Below are 20,556 nucleotides of genomic sequence, written 5' to 3'. Positions count from 1 at the left end.
TACATGGAATCGGGGCTCCTGCACTTTGTTTGTTTTTTGGATATATACATATATATATACAGGGAGTGCAGAATTATTAGGCAAATGAGTATTTTGACCACATCATCCTCTTTATGCATGTTGTCTTACTCCAAGCTGTATAGGCTCGAAAGCCTACTACCAATTAAGCATATTAGGTGATGTGCATCTCTGTAATGAGAAGGGGTGTGGTCTAATGACATCAACACCCTATATCAGGTGTGCATAATTATTAGGCAACTTCCTTTCCTTTGGCAAAATGGGTCAAAAGAAGGACTTGACAGGCTCAGAAAAGTCAAAAATAGTGAGATATCTTGCAGAGGGATGCAGCACTCTTAAAATTGCAAAGCTTCTGAAGCGTGATCATCGAACAATCAAGCGTTTCATTCAAAATAGTCAACAGGGTCGCAAGAAGCGTGTGGAAAAACCAAGGCGCAAAATAACTGCCCATGAACTGAGAAAAGTCAAGCGTGCAGCTGCCACGATGCCACTTGCCACCAGTTTGGCCATATTTCAGAGCTGCAACATCACTGGAGTGCCCAAAAGCACAAGGTGTGCAATACTCAGAGACATGGCCAAGGTAAGAAAGGCTGAAAGAAGACCACCACTGAACAAGACACACAAGCTGAAACGTCAAGACTGGGCCAAGAAATATCTCAAGACTGATTTTTCAAAGGTTTTATGGACTGATGAAATGAGAGTGAGTCTTGATGGGCCAGATGGATGGGCCCGTGGCTGGATTGGTAAAGGGCAGAGAGCTCCAGTCCGACTCAGACGCCAGCAAGGTGGAGGTGGAGTACTGGTTTGGGCTGGTGTCATCAAAGATGAGCTTGTGGGGCCTTTTCGGGTTGAGGATGGAGTCAAGCTCAACTCCCAGTCCTACTGCCAGTTCCTGGAAGACACCTTCTTCAAGCAGTGGTGCAGGAAGAAGTCTGCATCCTTCAAGAAAAACATGATTTTCATGCAGGGCAATGCTCCATCACACGCGTCCAAGTACTCCACAGCGTGGCTGGCAAGAAAGGGTATAAAAGAAGGAAATCTAATGACATGGCCTCCTTGTTCACCTGATCTGAACCCCATTGAGAACCTGTGGTCCATCATCAAATGTGAGATTTACAAGGAGGGAAAACAGTACACCTCTCTGAACAGTGTCTGGGAGGCTGTGGTTGCTGCTGCACGCAATGTTGATGGTGAACAGATCAAAACACTGACAGAATCCATGGATGGCAGGCTTTTGAGTGTCCTTGCAAAGAAAGGTGGCTATATTGGTCACTGATTTGTTTTTGTTTTGTTTTTGAATGTCAGAAATGTATATTTGTGAATGTTGAGATGTTATATTGGTTTCACTGGTAATAATAAATAATTGAAATGGGTTCATTGAGAACATGGTTGTTGTTCAATAATAAAATTAATCCTCAAAAATACAACTTGCCTAATAATTCTGCACTCCCTGTATATAAATATATATATATATATATACACACACACACATAGAATCCAACACGCACTCAAAATGACAGAACTCAATACATGTGGGGGAAGGGGTGGAGTGTGCAGCCGTTTGAGCTACCCGGTAAAATCTATTTTAAGAGCCAAAGGCAAATGAACCACGCTTTCTCAGGATGTTGTGAAACAGAGTCAGGTTTAATCCAACATGATGCGCTTTGGCTGTTGCAGTGGCCTTGCTCACCCAAAAGTATTAGAAACACCACAGTGTACATACAACTTTAGCAACATGGAAACAAACACAATCGGTGACAAGCACCAGAATCCCCGCCCCCAACAGGTCGCCATCTTGGAATGGATTCATTAAGGCACAAAGAATATAAAGTGTTATTATGCTTAACATCAAACATAACAACACTAAATCAAAACATCATTTATGCAGCATTTATGATACCCCTTAACAGATGGGGACAAACGATCGCAATGCTGGCCAGTTCATAATAAAAATCTACAGATGAACATGGAGATGTACAAGTCATTCTAGCGCTAGGGCATACTTCACAACGGAAATACCAGGGCTACAATATAGCCTTTAGTGTATTAAGATTGTGCAAAATTGTATAAACAATAACCATAACTGTAAGAATTTGAACAGAATGTTAGCCAAAAGCTAGTCATTTATGTAAGCAAAAGTCAAAACGCCTGCTACTCTTCACATTTTATGACAAGACTGGAGGCTCCTATTATGCCTTCTTTTCTTGTTTAATTTAAATAGTAGCAGTCAAGACAAAAACTACAAATCCCAAGAGGCGAACGGTAGTAGCCAATGGGAAGAAATGCATAGTTCAAAGCAATACACAAATCACATATCAGATGGTTCCATATCACTTTTCTTGACCGTGAACAGCCCTCTTTTCTTGCTGCTCGCAGTCAAGATAAGTATATTTTCACATATAAAGTGTTATTATGCCTAACATCAAACCTAACAACATGAAACCAAAACATCATGACTCTTTGTTTTCATGATGGCCCTTAACAGATGGGGACAAACAATCCCAGCACATCTTTACAGAACTTTGCTGGCAAAGGGAAGGCCCCAAAGAGGCATTCACATTTATATTGTCTCCTCCAACAAATCACCCAATCATAAAATGTTGGAGGATTGGTCAGAGAATGCAGCAGCAAGTTCTGAGAGGATGTTTGATATTTTGATTAAATATGCATGGCTGGACAGAGAGGCATTATTGAAAGAAACAGAAGCTATAAAGACAGAGCTTGAATCTAGACTGAAGAAGGACATCTCCTGAGAAATGTATGACTGAGATGTCGATACACCTCAATAAACATGAGGAGGATATCAAATTGAGGGAACAAGCCCAACTACAAAGGGAATATGATGACTACAATGTAGATTTGACGGGTAATTTGGCAAAAGTACAGTTGTAACTTCTGTACAAGGAAGCACTTCCATCTCAGACAAGGGAGCAATTACTGGTATTGACACTGATACTTTGGTATCTATTGAAAGCAACACTTCAGGGAGCAAATGCATTTTTAAATTTACAACTTTTTTAGATCAATATCGGCTCCTAAGGAGGGCCTGACAGATTGCAAGGGAGACAAGGACCCCATGGAACAGGGGTCGCGGCTCAGCAAAAGGAGAGAAAGAGGTCGCAGTAGAGTCGGCAGAGGAGACAGTGGAAGAGGTAAAACAAACCTACAGGGGCACATGGGAGTCATTGCAAGCCTGACATTGGAACCATAATGGATTTGGAACTGGTAAACAAGACTATATCAACTTGTCAGATAAAATTTTGATGGACACGGAAAGGCAAGTGTTATGTTTTGGTCTCCCCTCTGCCCCCTATGGGGCTTTGACTACATAAACACTAGGATTGGTCTGTTTAAATTAATTAGAAAATTGAAATGTTTTAAATGGCACCATTTGAGAATAGGTCCATACAGAGTAAGCAGTCCTAGTAACAGTGATATCTCACAGAATCTAACTATAGAGCATGTTGATCTGCTAGTTACACACTACATGAACAAGGATCTGATACTAATGCTCCTGGTGGCCCCCATACTCTTTTGGATAAACTGGGCATCACTTATAAAAACTCTTTTCCTAGTGGAACCTCGCTCTTCACTACCATGCCTCATGATAATATTGATACCTTTTTAGGTGTGGGCATCCAAGATCTCAAGAGGTTGAGGAAACGCAAATATGGGAATATCAGACAAAACACCTCTCTCAAACATATGGAGGCCCTAGAATCCCTTGCGAAGGATGAGAGTATAGATATACGTCCTGCAGACAAGGACGAGAATGTAGCTGTGCTCAATAGAGAGAAATGAATTGAAGAAGCCATGAGGCAATTGAGTGATTCCAGCTCATACGAGATTGTTGACAAGGCCACAGATACCAACAGTACAACCATCCTGTGGGATAAGTTGGTAGTCTGGAGGGACAAGGGACTTTTAGATTGGGATGAATATTGTTCTTTGAAGAAGGAGTTTCTGAAATTACCTAAACTTTGTCTTCTCCCCAAAGTACATAGAAATAGAATCAATCCCCCTGGCAGACCTATAGTGTCCCCCAGAAACAGTGCTCAAGAAAATGTGTCAATGTATGTGGATGTGATACTGAGGGAGTTTGGTACCAGTCTGCCCTCGTATGTGAAGATTACTACACATTTTTTAAGTAAGGTTGCTGGTATCACATGGGAGGTGGATTTTCTTCTGATGACACTGGATGTCAGTTCCTAGTATATACAGTCATTGATCACGAGAGAGGGATCACTGCCTGCCGTCATTTTGTACGGGCTAGACCCATTAAATTTCTGGCCCATACTGAGATGATAGAGGAAATGATAAGACACTGACTCCACAACAATATTTTCACCTACAATGGTATTATATGTCAAATCCTTGGCACGGCCATTGGTACTTGTTTTGACTCCAGCTTTGCGAGTTTACTCAATGGCTGATGGGAGGAGAAGGTATTCAATGATGTGTCTTTGGGGCTTACTGTCAAAACAATGTTCTCTGGCTTAGATTTATTGATGACCTCTTTATCATCTGTAAAGGTTCTGAGGCTGCAGCCACTGTGTTCGTCAACAACATTCTGAAATTGATCTTTACACAAACCATCAGCAAGAGCAGAATTGAATATTTGGATGTTATAGTTGAGATACTCAATGGTTAGACATATACTCGACTTTTCAGAAAGTCCACTGCAGGTAACAGTCTCCTCCATGCTGAGTGGTCAACCGGACAACCTCAAGAGGAGTATTCCTTATAGTGACCTACTAAGGGCAAGAGGGAACTGCAGTCCTGAGGAGGTGTAGCATATTGAACTTAAGATGATGGTCCAGAGGGTCAGGGAATGGGGCTATCTCCAGTGGGTTCTTCAGAAGACCATTAAATGCATTGAAGAGGTCAGGAGAGATCATATTTTATTTAAGAACAACCCTGTCAGTCATGATGATCCCACATCCAGAGTCATATTCACATACAACAACAGTTCTAATCGAGTGAGGGGGGATTTTAACCAAACACTGCGATATTCTCATGAGTGACCTGATTATTGGGACACATACTGGGAACAAACTTAGGCCCATATTTATACTTTTTTAGCGCTGCATTTGCGCAGCTTTTTGACGCAAAAATGGTGCAAACTTACAAAATACAATTGAATTTTGCAAATTTGCGCCGTTTTGGCGTCAAAAAATGCCGCAAATGCAGCGCTAAAAAAGTATAAATATGGGCCTTAATATTCCTTACTGAAGGGCAAAGTCATTTAGAGACTCCTTGGTCCGTGATGACATCACTTTGAACAAGAGTATCAGAGAACATGACCTGAAGGTTTTCTTCCCAAATGGCTGTTGCAAGGCTTGTAAGTACGGCCAGATGAGGAAAGAATACCATACCATCAGGGTTCATACGCATTCCATTACACACGTTCTCACATGCAGCACTCAGTATGTGTTTTATGTTCTTGAGTGCCCATATCAATTAATGTATATGGGCAGAACCATTTTCTCTGTAAAGAAATGGGTACTTGAACACATGCGTGCCATTGAACATTGCAATCCTAAAAAACCCTGTGGCTAGACATGTTCACGAGGTGCATTTTGGTGATGACATCAAACTGTAAAGAAATGGGTACTTGAACACATTCGTGCCATTGAACAGTGCAATCCTAAAAACCCTGTGGCTAGATATGTTCACGAGGCGCATTTTTGTGATAACACCAAACTGTCCTTTTATTCCATAGAACAAATTGCACAAAATCCCAGGGGTGAGGACTGCACTTTGAGAATTCACTACGGGTTGTAGTATCAAGTACAGGTAAGATTTTGCACTTTTTATGTGGCGAGTGTTTGGGTTCTTACACAGTACACGCCAGGTGCGAGACAAAATAATAAGGTAGTATTTCAGGTTTTGAGCGTGTTGAGTATTGTTTGTTGAGTTGCAAATGTGAAACTGTGACTGTATATATTTTTTGCCCTTATATTGTGCAATTGTGTTCTTTTGGGGATAGGAACACCCTTAGCCCACTTGGGCTTAATTCTTAGTAATTTTGTGACACTTGTCTGGATCGCGTTTTTGCTACACAATTTGTCTCTTGGTTCACAGTAATTGTGGGCCTGAAAGATTTGGCCTCAGTTCACCTTGATTTTTAGTTTACGCTTGCATAACCAGTAGAGAATGTAATGTCTCTGCCCAATTGGGCTTACAGTACATTCCATATTCGGTATTTTGTATTAATCTTTTTCTCTGCTCCCCTACTTTCTGAAATTCTGGAGTCACGGTGGGGATCTCCCCTGATTTTATGGGAGCAAGTTATAGTTTTGAGTGTCACTCATGTTTCCTTTGGGAAACACTTATGACGTTTTATTGCACCTAATTTCTGGCCAGCTCCATGGAAAAACACTTTTGTATATTTATGTTTGGTTACCATCTTCAGAGCACTTGCCTCTGTGTATTTAGTAAAATGAAGATGTTTCTTCATAAATTACTTTCAAAATCTACATTTTATGTCAAGACTGGAGGCTTCCATTATGCTTGTGTAAAGCGAATTAATGACAGTTAATGAGGCATTTTCTACTGGTTTACAATAAAATACAATAAAAACATTATCATTAGACCAGTTAGCCGATCTGGGAACCAGCCCAGAAAGCTTTAGAAGCCATAGCTCCTCTGGCAGAATGGGCCCCACAGGAAGAAGTATCAATGCCTGCTAAGGACATAAGCCGCTTGACCCAATGGGCAAAAGTTGGGGAGGAGATGGGTTTGAAAGGTTTCCTGAAGGAAATAAGGAATTAGGATGCTGAGGAATTTCTCAAATCGGCTGTCTTTTCTTCATATATCTTCAAACATTGACCCACACATAATTTAGGGTGGGCAGGAAAATTGGGATAAAATACAGATGAAAGATTAGTCTTGGTACGTCTATGGATATTAAATAAAACTCCTGTTAGGGTAAATTGACGAGCAGTGATATCAAGGGCTCTACTGTCTGAAAGTCATTTGAAAGAAACAAGACATAACAACATGGTAAGTTTAGCAGATAACTTTTTCAAAGTAAGCATTGTGTTGTCTGGCCAAGATGCAAATAGGTAAAATACATCATTGAGATCCCACAAAGAACTGTATTTTGTTTGAGGAGGATTGGAAAATGTTACTCCCTTCAAAAGACGCCAGACCAACGGATGTTCTCCAACTGGCTTTCTGTTGATGTAAGGATGAGAGGAGGAAATGGCTGACCTATACATATCTTGGGTGTGATAAGTCTTACCTTTATTAGCTTCTGCTACAAGGAAATTTACAATGAAGGTTACATCCGTCGAAAGGGATCAATATGTTTTCCCATGCACCAGCTATGCCACAAAGACCTAGCTGATCTGTACACCTTTTTTGTTCCTGGAGCCAAAGAGAGTTTGATGAAGTTTGAAGCTTCTGCTGAAATAGCAGGGACTGGCTGGGATTCCCTCGTATTTTCCAAGCTGAGAGGGTAAGGAGATTCTCTAAAATTAAGTTGTGAAGAAGACATAGGGAAGGGAATTGGAAAGGAATGAAGAGGAAAGGGGAAGTCTATTGGTAGCTCCAGGAGGGTGCCAAACCACACCTGGGATTGCCAAAAGGGGGCTATGAGAACCACCACTGCATGCTGACGTCTTACCTGTCCAAACAATCTGTTGATCATGATGAACGCAGGGAAAGTGTAATTGAGAGAAATTGACCAATCCTGTGAAAAGGCATCGAAGGGTAATGTCAAAGGATCTGGCCGCCAACTGGAGAATTGGGGAAGTTGTGCGTTGAGGCGAGAAGCAAGTAGATCGATCTGAAAAGGACCCCATTTCTGATGAATAATCTCAAAAAATTTGTGATGGAGTTTCCAATCGCTTGAGTCTTGAAGATGGCAAGAATACCAATCTGCTACTGAGTTTATATTGCCTGGTGGGTATTCTGCATGGACCGAAATTCGGTTTTGGAGGCAAAAATCCCCAAACCCTTTCGCTAATTCCACTAGAGGTTTGGATTTTGTGCTCCCCAAATGATTGATATAACGGACCGCTGACATGTTGTCCATTCTGAGGAGAACTGAACAGCAAACCCTGTCTTTTGCTAGGCTTTTGATCGCAAAGGAGCCGACAAGCATCTCCAAACAATTGATATGTAATTTTGACTCCTCTAGTGACCATGTACCACACAGGGCCCACCAGCTTGACCGGCTTGCATCCGATTCTAATACAAGATCTGGGGCTGATGCAAAAATGGTCCTGCCGTTCCAGGCGTCTAAATGGTCTGTCCACCATTGCAATTCTACTTGCGATTTTTGATCTAGGGCAATGGTGTCTGAATAAGCAAGACCTTTTTGAAGATGACGTATCCTTAGTCTTTGAAGGGCCCGACAATGAAGCAGGCCTAGAAATATGGCTTGAATTGAAGAAGACAAAAGGCCTACTATCCTTGCTGTGGATCTGATGGATTTAAGAGAATTCTGTAAAGCTTGAAGAACTTCTGATTTTATGGTTTTTATTTTTGCTGGGGGAAGGAGTAGAGTAGCCGATACAGAATCCACTAGAAAACCTAGAAACTCTATCTGTTGGACTGGAACTAGACATGACTTTTTGTCGTTGAAGATAAAACCGAGATCTGTCAGAAGAGTACAAGGTAATTGGACTTGAGATAGGAGAGAAGAACGATTTTGGTTCATAAGAAGAATATCATCCAAATAAATGATCAACCTGACTCCTTGAGCTCTGAGAAAAACTACTTCCGACTTCATGAGCTTTGTGAAACAACATGGAGAGGAAGAGAGCCCGAAAGGAAGAGAAGAGAAATGAAAAGACTAGTTTAGCGATTGGAATTGTAAGTACTTCCTGGAGTCCGGATGCATGGGGATGGTGAGATACGCATCCTGAAGATCGAAGAAAACCATCCATTCGCCCTGAAGAAGAGAATCTCTGAGATGCAAGATGGTTTCCATTTTATAATGATGATAAACGACAAAGTGATTGAAATGTTTCAAGTTGATAACTGGGCGCATCTTTTTGTTCTTCTTTTGGAACTGAACTGATGAAACCTGAAAAACGAGTGGACAAGAGTGGAGGAGAGTTTGAATTTCTGAGGAAATTAAGTTTGTCATTTTTGTAGAAAACTGGGAGAGGATGAGGAAGCATTGACTGAAAAGGCTTTGAGTAAAGCTCAATAGCATATCTTTGAACGGTGTTTAAAACCCATGGATCCGCAGTAATTGACTGCCATTTCGGAAGAATCAGTAAAAGTCAACCTCCTACAATAGGAAGGCCAGAAAAGCGACTTACCGGGTTAGGAGGCATATCTGGAACTCCTGTTGCCTTTGTTGCTGAAACCATGGCTTCTCTGTGGATAGATCTGTGGTCGGTACTCCTGGTAAGAGGTGTTGTATGCGCCACAGGAACCCTGGTTATTGTATGTATGGCCGGCAAAGTGGTTCCTGCCTCTGCTGACCCTGGCAAAAACCCGACTGGAGAACTTCTTCTTAAGAGATTGCTGAGCTTTGTCCAGAGAAGCGAACGTTGCAATATATTTACTAAGCTCCTTTATGAAAGAGTCCAAAAACAGGAGGACTTCCGCCTTAATACCTGGATCCGTGACAGCCAGATTTACCAGTTAGGGATCGAGTTTGAGCAGGAGCCCCTTTCTGCGCTCATGGGTGATCATTGAGTTGGCATTACCCAGTAAACATATAGCACTCTGAACCCATAAAGACAAGTCAACTTGACTAACAGGAGAATTTAACCAATCGAGCTTCCTCGGCCAGATCAAAAATTCTGGTTAATGGCCCCACAATGTCTAACAGTTTGTCCTGGCATGTGGACCATGCCTTATCCACTCCCTTGCGGGGATCCTTGCCGAACTTGGTAAAAAAGGTAATAGGAGAAGGGTTGATGGCAAGTGTTACAGTTACTTTTACTTTTGACGGTAGGGAAAGGCGAGGACATTCCTATCTTAATTCTGCTATGACTTGCTTGTCCAGAGATGTGCGTAGTCTTGAAGCTACGTACGCTCCCACATGGTCCGCAGGAAACCATTCAGTGGAATGCAGGCGATGGATATCATTTGGGTCAAACATAGGAGCCCCTTCCATGTCAATAATTTTACAAGGTTTGGAAGTTTCTTGAGCCGAATGCTTGGCTTTCTAGGGAGGAGGGGGAAACAAGTCCCCGTTATCATTGTCGGATTTACCTGTATGCAAGTCAGCATCTTGTAAATCCTCATCGTATCAAGGATTTTTGAAATGATATGGGAGAGGACAATTGCTTAGATTGAGGTACATTTTGGAGACAATTTATTTTTTGTTATCCCCTTCCGTCAGGGAGGCCTTTGAGCAACCATGTCCTCTGCCTTTTGTGAGGAACCCTCACCAACCAATAGCACCACCTTAGGAACTTTTTTAGAAAAAGGGCGCTTTTGATATCCCCCGCAGACTTGGCCAAAATAGTCTTGGAACCCAAATTAATAACTGAATTCTCTAAATTTTTTGACAGTTTATCCATTGAGGCAGAGACTGCCTTCTCCACAGAGACTTGAATAAAGTCACCCAAGTTTTTCTTAGTAGCCTCCTCCTCCTCCTCATTCTGAGCATGTGAAATAGGAGAACTATCAATCTCCATTACAACTATTTAGTAAAATTGTTATTATAAGAGAGACTGGTGATGAAAGGGTTAAATCCTTTCTCAACCAGAGGAAAAAATGGTTTGGCCTCACCTATGGGCAGAGAAAAGGGAGGGACCGGTAAGGAAAAGGGCAAAGAAACAGAGGCAACCTGCATGGAACAGCAATGCGAGCGGTCGGGATATCCAGGAAATAAAACTGGAAACCCAGAAGTCTTTGACCGCATAGACAGGTAGGAGTTCGATGTTTGCCCTCAACCGTTGTCAAAAATGGCGACTGCAAGCTGAAGGGATGTCGAAGATTCGGGAAAATATCTGACACACGCGAGGCAGGAGCACAAGGCAGTATTTGTCAATGATTGTGCTTCTATGATGCTAAAGTTGTATATACACTGTGGTGTTTCTAATACATTTGTGTGAGCAAGACCACTGCGACGGTCGAAACGCATCATTTTGGATGAAAATTGACTCTGTTTCAAGCATCCTGAGAGAGCATGGTTCATTTGGCTTTGGGACTTGAAATAGATTTTGCTGATTAGCTCGACTTGTTCCATGTTCCACCTCCCAAAGGTATCAGGGCCCGTCATTTTGAGCACGTGTTGGATTGTGTATATATATATATATATATATATATATATATATCAACATGATACAATGATACATATTTGTGACTGGATAAAAGCATGTAGGTGTTAATAATTATTAAAGGGAAATGGTCTTATTGGTCTTTAGACCTACAAAGAACAATGATGATTGTCACTATTGATAGAAAAGTAAATTGCAATCACAATTTTGAATACTCAATTAGCAAATTACATAATGCACAATCAGATGCTCTTGGAATTATAGAAATAAAAGTTAGTATCATCATACTCCAGATTTCTGTTGCTGTGACAGCGAATAGAGCATCATTTGGAACATTACTTAACTATGGCCAATCGAGTTTTTATGACCATCTATAGCATGGGTACTCACAAACTTTTTCTCGGGGGCCAAAATTGCATTATGGTTTGCGGCCGAGGGCCGCACTGAAGTGACAGCGGGGGTGGGGGGGGCTTATAGGGGGCACAACCACCCGCCCCCTTTTTCAATCTGCACACAGCGCCATCTGCTCTCACCCCTACCCCAGTAACTCACACACAGCGCACACACACAGCGCCATCTGCTCTCACTCCTACCCCAGTAACACACACAGCGCCATCTGCTCTCACCTCTACCCCAGTAACACACACACAGCGCCATCTGCTCTCACCCCTACCACAGTAACACACACACACAGCGCACACACACAGCGCCATCTGCTCTCACCCCTACCCCAGTAACACACACAGCGCCATCTGCTCTCACCCCTACCTCAGTAACACACACACACAGCGCAATCTGCTCTCACCCCTACCCCAGTAACACACACACTATATTAAAAACAAATAAATAAATAACCAAAGAGCCTTACCTGACTCAAAGCACTGTAAAGATGCCACAAATGTAGAACGGCAGGCAGGCAGGCGGGCAGCAGACGTGGAGCCGGTGACAGGAAGCAGACGACAAAGCCCCGTAAAAGTTAGCTGCAAGCGCTGACTTTTATGGGGCTTTGGATTCCAGGATCGTCACGGAAACGCCATAAATAATGGCAGCTGTACGTAAACATAGAGGAGGGCCGCGGGAGCATGCGCAAAGAAGCCACTGTTGCACATTCTCCCGCGGCCCTTTTCTATGTTTATATACTGCGGCCATTATCATATGCCATTTCTTGTATGTGTCCGCGTGCCGCCAAAGTAGGTCCGTGGGGCCGCTGGCGGCCCGCGGGCCGTACTCTAAGTAACGTCGATCTATAGCTAGCAAGCAGCGATATTTACTAGCCTTGTGCAGCATAATTAAATATAACCATCAATTTGACAGCCCTTAAAAGGTCAAAATAATACAAGCAGCCTAAGCACTGCAATTTCATTATTAGACTAAAGATCCGCAAACCAATAGAACCCATTAGGTCATTTTAACATTTTAAATATAGAATTTTATTATTACATACGTCAGACTGTGAGCTGGAACTAAGAGCTTTCAAACACAGCAGACATTTTTTCACCTAGACAAAAATAGAAATTATGAACTAGTGGTCTCTAATCATGAATTTCTGTAAAAAATATTTTTAATTAGAAAAATAATGCATAATATTAGTTTGTTTCAGTTACCACAACCAGGCCACATTCTAAAGGTGTATGTTTCATTAACTTTTCAGAAAATCATTAAAATGTAGCTGCTGACACGAAATCTCTCTATATGTACAAAGGTATAATTTTTGTTATGAATGTGCTGAACGGTCAATTGTAATAACTATTTCGATAGGTCAGACGGCCAGGACCTGTGTAACGGTGCTTGTGTGAGTTCAATGGCTCCTGGCAGTCCGTGCACATGGCACTAGAAATCCTTTTGGTGCGGGCATCAGAGGGAATCCCTTCTCAAAGGATAAAGCCTCTTGAGTGGGGAAAAGCTTCCTCATCTCCTGTTTCTTTTATTTCAGTAAAATGATGATCAGCACGCACGGTGCACTGAAGTCATTTCACTGAAAATGAATTAAGCTAATAGGCTCATTTCACTTTCTCTGCCTCGTTGCTCGCAGGGCTATCTCACACCCGAGCACCGAGGCAGACGGGAGGGGTATCATTAGAAAGGGATACTCTCCTCTTTCCAATGGTACCACTCCCTTGTGAATTCCTCCGTAGGGATTGCCTCAGGGAGGCGATTTCCAAACAGGAATCTACCACTAAAAGCCAGAGAAGGGGGAAGTGGCTCTTTTGGGCAAGGGCTTTTGCTCCCCCCCCCTAAAATTTGTTTGTCCATATTCAGTCTTTCTGCCCCCCTGGAGGGTAGATGGGGGGCAAAAGCCCCCGATATAGGCCCCTCCCCTCCAAGGGGGGAGAAACAGCACCAGGGATTTTTTTAGCTAGTTTGAAGGGGTGGGGCTGCCTAAAATAGTCATGCCAATGCCCCACCCTGTTTTAATTAATGGGCACAGTCTTGCTGCCCCTCTGGGGGGTATATGGGTATTATTACCCCCGATCCTCCACCACCTCTCCCCCTGCCACCCCTAGAGGAGGCAGAAATCCCACTGAACACCAGGGATTGATAAAATAAAAAAAAATTATAAAGGAGGAGTGGGGTTGCCAACGGTGGGCATGGACATGCCCCCAGCCAAAACAAATGGGGCTAAAGTATTTCTGCTGGTCCAGGACAACTTTGCTAACTCCCAATCTCGGCCCACTTGCAATAGTGAACAGCTGCGCTTTTTGGGCTTGGGTACGCTACTGCCTGGAAAAACCTACCTGACCCAGACACTTTGAAAACTAGACATCTGGGGGAGTCTAGGGTGGTGTGCTTCACATGCATCCCACACTATTTTCTTATCCACAATGCCCTGCAAACCTCCAACTTTTCCTGAAGTCATGCATTTTCCCTACATTTCTGTGAAGGAAACTTCCGGAATCCACAAAATTCCTACCGCCCAGCATCGCCCTATGTATACCGATAAAAACTCTACCCCACTTGTGTGGCAGGGCCTATTGTCAGTAGTAGGATTGGATCTAACCGTGGTCAATAAGAGTATCCATGCAAGCACTCCCATTATCCTTGATTTGGTCCGTTCCTGTCACAGCACTAGGCCCAGCTACACTAGTGGGGCAGCTTTTTATTGACACAGGTGCAGCAGTGCGGGGTGGGAAGACTTCTGTAGTTTCCTGCTACTCCGCTAGTTTCCATCGCAGAAATGTAAGGAAAATGGGTGATTGCAGGCAAAGTTGGAGGTTAGCAGGGCATTGTGGGTAAATAAAACCTAATGCCATCCACGCAAGACATGCCATCCTGAATTCCCCTAGGTGTCTAGTTTAAAAATAATTGTACAGGTTAGCTAGGTTTCTCTAGGTGCCGGCTGAGCTAGGGTCCAAATTCTAGAGCTAATCGCATTGGAAAAAGAGTAAATTTTTGTTTGAAAAATGAGCTGCCTTCAATGTTGCGTTTTGGGCGGTTTCCTGTTGTGGGCATTAGGTCTACCCACACAAGTGAAGCACCATTTTTCATTTTTATCAGGAGACTTAGGGGAATGCTGGGTGGAAGGACGTGTGTGGCTTTCCGCAGATTCCAGAACGTTCCATCACGGAAATATGAGGAAAGTGTGTTTTTTTCAGTCAAATTTTGAGGCTTGCAAGGGATTCTGGGTAAAAAATGTGTCAAGAGCTACGCAAGTCAGCCCACCCTTGATACCCTCAGGTGTCTAGTTTTAAAAAATGTACAGGTTGGCTAGCTTTCCCAAGGTTCCGGCTGAGCTAGGGCTACCCACATCGGAAAAAAGAGAATCAGTTTTGGGTGGCAAAATGTGCTGCATCCATGTTATGTTGCGTTTTGGGCTGTTTCCTGTCGCAGGCTCTAGGCCTACCCACACCAGTGAGGTAAATGGGAGACTTGTAGCAGCATAGAATAGTAGAAAATTGTTAATATCAAGTGGATTTTGCTGCATTTGTGCCTTTCAGATGTAAGCCAGTGTATAAAAAAGATGATATTTTGAAAAATGCCCACCAAACCATACGCTAGTATAGGTATCTACAAATTCAGAGATGTAGGATTAACCACTGCTCCTAAATTCTATATCTTGTGCCCATTTCAGAAATACATACGTTTCCTTGATATCCATTTTGTACTCTGCATATTTCGCTCCAAGAATTGGTCTATACGTGGTAGTCAATGAAAAGCCTCGGTCTGGTTCAGCTCAGTTGTTTGCTCTGGGTAGCTTGGGTTCTTAGAGAACCTATAAACCCTATATATGCCCACAACCAGAAGGGTCTAGCGGATGTAATTATACATTGCTTTTGTCATTCTGTCATCGTGTCAAAAAGATACAGATGAAAATGTTGTTCTCAAATTTTCTATTTTCTTTTTTTCAACAGATGTTTTCATTGGGAAAATCTTGAGGCATCAACACACATGATCCCTTGCTGAATTCAATTCAGAATTTTGTCTGCTTTTCAGAAATCTATAGCTTTTCTGGATCTCTGATGGGTCTTATTCTGGTTTCCACCACAAATGAAGTAGGTTCACAGCACAAAAATAAGGAAAATAGGTTATCTCTTAGAAAAATGCTAAAACTGTGGTACAAAATCAGGTTTTTTGAGTCAGCTCTGCATGTTCCTGAAAGCTGGGAAGATGGTGATTTTAATACAGCAAAATAGTTTATGTGCACAAAACGTTATTTGGGGGGCTAGGGGGCTAAACACAAACTACCTAAAATAGCCAAAAAAAGGCTTAGCACAGGAGGAAGGCAAAAGCTTAGCAGCAAAGGGATTAAGTTGCATTGCTCGTGTTTCTCTCAATGACAATCATTTGCGAGTAGGTGGTTTAGGAACTAACAGTTTAATTGAATTTACAAGTAATCATTTTGGTACCACCTCACTATGTAATTATATGCCATGAAACTGTGTGCTGTCTTTGTCGAAACATTATAAAGGATCTGCAAACTTTATGTCATGCTTTTTCATTTGTTCTTTACTAGATCAGGCAGAAAGCAGGGTGTAGTTACAAATATGCAACATGTGGTTCATCCGCTTACTAGCACATTTTCATTTTGCAGACCTGCCCATGCACTGGTCAGTAGGACAAAACAAAATGACCCCGAGTTAATATACAGATAGCTCCTACCACTGCCAAAACATAAGCATTATACTGCCTGCAAAGCATAACGGCTCACATTTAATGAGAACAGGGTCCTGCCCTGTTTAAGCCAAAATCGATTGACAAAAATGTTTTCTGTCGTTATGGGTCTCTATCTTAATGATATTGGAGTTCCTATCTGCTAGCAATGCTAGACCTTCAATATGTTTAATGTTTTTATTGATTTACTTCCTTGCCACTGGAAGCATAGACAATCTGTTCCAGAAAGAGAATGCAGGCTTTACAGAGTCAGCATAGTTCTTTAAACCAAGTATGTGTGGCAGTACTTGTACAACTTCACTGCATCATAGTGTTCTCTTTCATATACTTTGTAATTAATAAAATTTATAATGATAATGGATGGTTATCAGGTGGATGCAACAAAGCTCTGGTTAGTTCTCCCCACACATTTTCAATTCAGCCACATTTAAACTCATTATACCGACTTCTGCAGAAGAGCATCAGATCTGTTACTGCCCATTCTCATACACAACCCTACTCCACATGCTTAACTCAGGCACTCTGGATGTAACTAGCGTATGGCTATCCTCTGACAAGCCACCAACAGACATAATGCAACAAATCCATGATGGGTCTTTCCTTTAGTAGACAGTGGGTGCAACCCATACTATACTCGTTTGACCATTATATCCTGCCACAATTAGTCAGTCACAGAGTACAACCAAACCATGGGCCTTATTATGAGTTTGCCAATAAATTATGATTAGGGCTCTCGGTTTTATGGTATTTATTTATTTTTTAACATTTACGTCTTCCATATTTATTTTTTGTCGATCATATCAGTATTTATCCAGGTGTAATTTAAGTTTTGTGAACAAATGAAGTAACGTATATTTTTCTCAAACTACTTTTTATTAGTTTTGAGCATTTACAAGAAGCAATGCAATATAACATCTTAAGGAGGCATCGTCCAAAAGCCTTGCTATAATACAGATCAGCGTCAGATGTGGAAATGACATACATTGATAGTGGCCAATATTACTCTTCAAACATCATTCTCATGCAGCACCTTACATGGGGATTAGCATAGGGCCCAATATAACCTTCCCAAATTCCCTTAACAGGAAAAACTCAACAAACTAAACACAAAAAGATGCATGTACAGTGGGGTAAGATATCTACTGAGATTAGATGGTTAGGGTAGGGGTTGTAAATCGATTGCATTGGGCAAGCTGTAGAGTTTGGCGGGAGGGGGTATCCAAAGAAGGAGGTCCCAAGTCTGGAACAGGTGGTGGGCTGTTGCACGTGTAGGGCAGGAGAATAGGGGGAGGCCCACCAACAGATAACTCACCAGAGGTTCCCATATGTTTTCAAAACCTTTATGAGAGTCCGTGAGTTTGTCTGTCAGGTGTTCCATGGTAATACTCTGCCAGAAACAAACACACATTTGGGGCACAGAGGGGGCCTTTGGCTTCTTCCGGGCAGCAGCCAGGGCCATCTTTGCTGCCCCTAGACAGATCCACATAATAGATTTATCCAGCTGTTTGGTGTTTAAGAGAAGGGTAATGCAGCCCTTAACAGGGTAAAATCAGGCATTTGAGGTAAGGGTTAACCCAGGATGTCTTTCATCTAGGCAAGTATCTCACTCCAGTAAGGTTGAATCGTGGGGCAATCCCACCACCTGTGGTGAAAAATCACCAAATAGACCACATCCTCTCCAGCTTCCGTCAGATGTTTCTGGGTATATTTTGTGGAGCTTAGCAGGGTGTGAATAGCAATCGTAAAGTACTTTATAGTGGGCTTCTCCTAGGCCTATCCACACGGTAAACCCCGGGATGTCCCTTCATAATTTCAGCAATTGCTCTATGGTGATAGGCTTCCAAAGATCTGGTCCCAGAGGCCTCTGTCTCTCGGAGTAGGAATGTCGTTGGAGGAGACCAGGAGAAAATACAGTAATGAGATATTCCCATTGGAACCTCCCTGCTTAAGCACAAATTTCTCTATTGGGAGTAACTCCAGTGTGGCTGCTTGTTGGATCTCGGGATGTGTTACCCAGTGTTTAAGTTGATTATAATGGCAGATCTCTGAATCAGGCAGATTGAAGTCTCTGCAGCAATTATCAAACCAAGTATGTTCCAGCCATGGAACAAGTCAGAGATGGTTAGGCACCCTCCTTTTTGCCATGCATCAAAGGGGCCTGGGGTTAAAGCTGGCGGGAAGCCCTTTGCTGAAGTGAATATGGGTCTATGGAGAGGGAAAGGTCATCAATCTATGTTGGTGTGTAACCTCATCCCATGCTTTCAGTGTGGTTTTAGTTGGGGTGCTCAGATAAACGTTAGGTGGTAGATTAGCTTTAGGCTTCCATTGAAAGTCCCAAATAGTTCTCCCCACCATCGCTCTGTCCATATGGAGCCAATGTTTGTCTGACTCCCTCTGGAACCACTCCGTGATTAGTCAGAGTTGTGCCGCTTTGTAATGAAGGGAGAAATTCTGTAGTGCTAACCCGTCTTCCATTTTGGTTGGAGTCAGCATCTTATTTTGGAGACAGGCTCTGTGTTTCTGCCATATGAATGTTGTAGAAAATGCCCTCTTTCTGGAATGGTTACCCCCACTTTTTGCCTGTTGTCAGTATGTTTTTGACTGTGTTCACTGGGATCCTGCTAACCAGGACCTCAGTGACTGTGCTCTCTCCATTTAAACTTGGTTGCTTGGAACACAAACACCTGACATTTGGAATACTGGTGCCCCCTTATAAGTCCCTAGAATATGGTACCCAGGGCATTGGGGCACCAGAGGTCCCCCATGGGCTACAGCATGAATTATGACACCCATGGGGAGCCCATGCGAAGTGTATCTGCAGGCCTGTCATTGCAGCCTGAGTGAAAGGGTGCATGTACCCTTTTCACTACAGGTCACTGTAAGTTTCCCCTATGGTAGGCCCTTCTAGTCCAAAGGACAGGGTGCAGGTACAGAGGATGAGCAGAGGTGCCCCCACAAACTTCAGCTCCATTTTCATGGACTTTTTAAGTGCGGGGACGCCATTTTACCTGTGTACTGGACATAGGCCACTACCTATGTCCAGCCACATAATGGTAACTCAGAACTTGGGCATGGTTGGTATCAAACATGTCAGAATAATACCCCAATACTGTTGCCAGTATTGGAAGTATGATTCCATGCACTCTGGGGGCTCCATAGAGGACCCCCAGCATTGCTTCTACCAGTTTTCTGGGCCCAAGCTGCTGCCACCCCTCAGATGGGTTTCTGCCCCCCTGCTGCTTGGGGCCTAGGAAGGCAGAACAAAGGATTTCCATTGGGAGAGGGAGGCAACACCCTCTCCCTTTCGAAATACGTATTAGATGGCTCGGGAGGGGTAGTCTCTCCAAGGCCTGGTATGCTTTGAAGGGCACATTTGATGCCCTCCATGCATAAACCAGTCTGCACCGGTTCAGGCACCTCCAGTTCCTGCTCTGGCTCGTAACTGGGCAATGGAAAGGGGGTGGTGCCCAGAGGGCTCCTTAATTCTGCCATCTTGAATCCAAGGTGGGCATAGACCTCTGAGAGCATCTGAGTGGCTAAGTCAGGCAGGTGTCGTCAGAGTCCCCTCCTGATAGATGGTCACCTGACTAGGTGATCAATCCCCCTTCTAGGGCTATTTAGGGTCTCCCTCTTGGATGGGTCCTCAGATTCGACAGGCAAGACTCAAGCAGGACTCCTCTGCACCGTTTACTTCGACTTCTGGCTGCTGGAACCTCAACTGGACTCCACAGTAACCTACAATCTGCAGCAACAGCGGCGACTTCGCCCTGCAACGTTGTTTCTCCAGCTCCTTCCAGCAACTGCAACATTTCCCTGGCTGTGTATCCTCTGAGGGCAGCAAGTCTTCAGCCTGCACAAGAAGCAAGAACGAATCTCCTTTGGAGTGCAGGAGTCACTCACCTGCATCCGCAGGCAACAACAGCAACGACAACCGGCTGCGTAGATCTCCTCTCATCCTGAGCTGCATGGATCCTGCATCACAGGTTTTGGTCTGGAGTGGTCCCCTTGGTCCTATCAGCCAGCTGTCCAATTTGGTGGACGCAGGACAGTATCTCTGTGTACTGTGTCTCTTGCTGCTACCAAGGCTTGTTGGCATCTCCTCCAAAGGATCTTAAGGCTCTGTGTAGCCCCAGCCCCCAGCACTCTTCCCTGTGACGCACAGCCCTCTGCGGGCTTCTCCTGCGATGTGGGACCGCTCCTCAGGTGTGCTGCGTGGGCCTCTCTGCCACTCCTG

The 20,556-nt window shown here is 43.3% G+C and overlaps 1 long non-coding RNA gene across 1 annotated transcript in view; it reads left to right on the top strand.

Annotated features, from left to right (window-relative positions):
* The window catches only part of LOC138247336 (uncharacterized), a 47,839-nt gene extending 31,766 nt beyond the window's left edge, over window positions 1–16,073 (top strand). Inside the window, exons 2-3 of the long non-coding RNA XR_011194451.1 lie at window positions 5,741–5,814; window positions 15,563–16,073. This is a non-coding gene — a long non-coding RNA (uncharacterized lncRNA). The remainder of the gene's footprint in view (window positions 1–5,740; window positions 5,815–15,562) is intronic.
* The last annotated feature ends 4,483 nt before the right edge of the window (window positions 16,074–20,556 follow it).

Source organism: Pleurodeles waltl, chromosome 7 (genome assembly GCF_031143425.1).
Source record: "Pleurodeles waltl isolate 20211129_DDA chromosome 7, aPleWal1.hap1.20221129, whole genome shotgun sequence".
Lineage (NCBI taxonomy): Eukaryota > Metazoa > Chordata > Amphibia > Caudata > Salamandridae > Pleurodeles > Pleurodeles waltl.
Note: the sequence above shows the minus strand (reverse complement) of the source record. Positions and strands in the feature narration are given on the sequence as shown.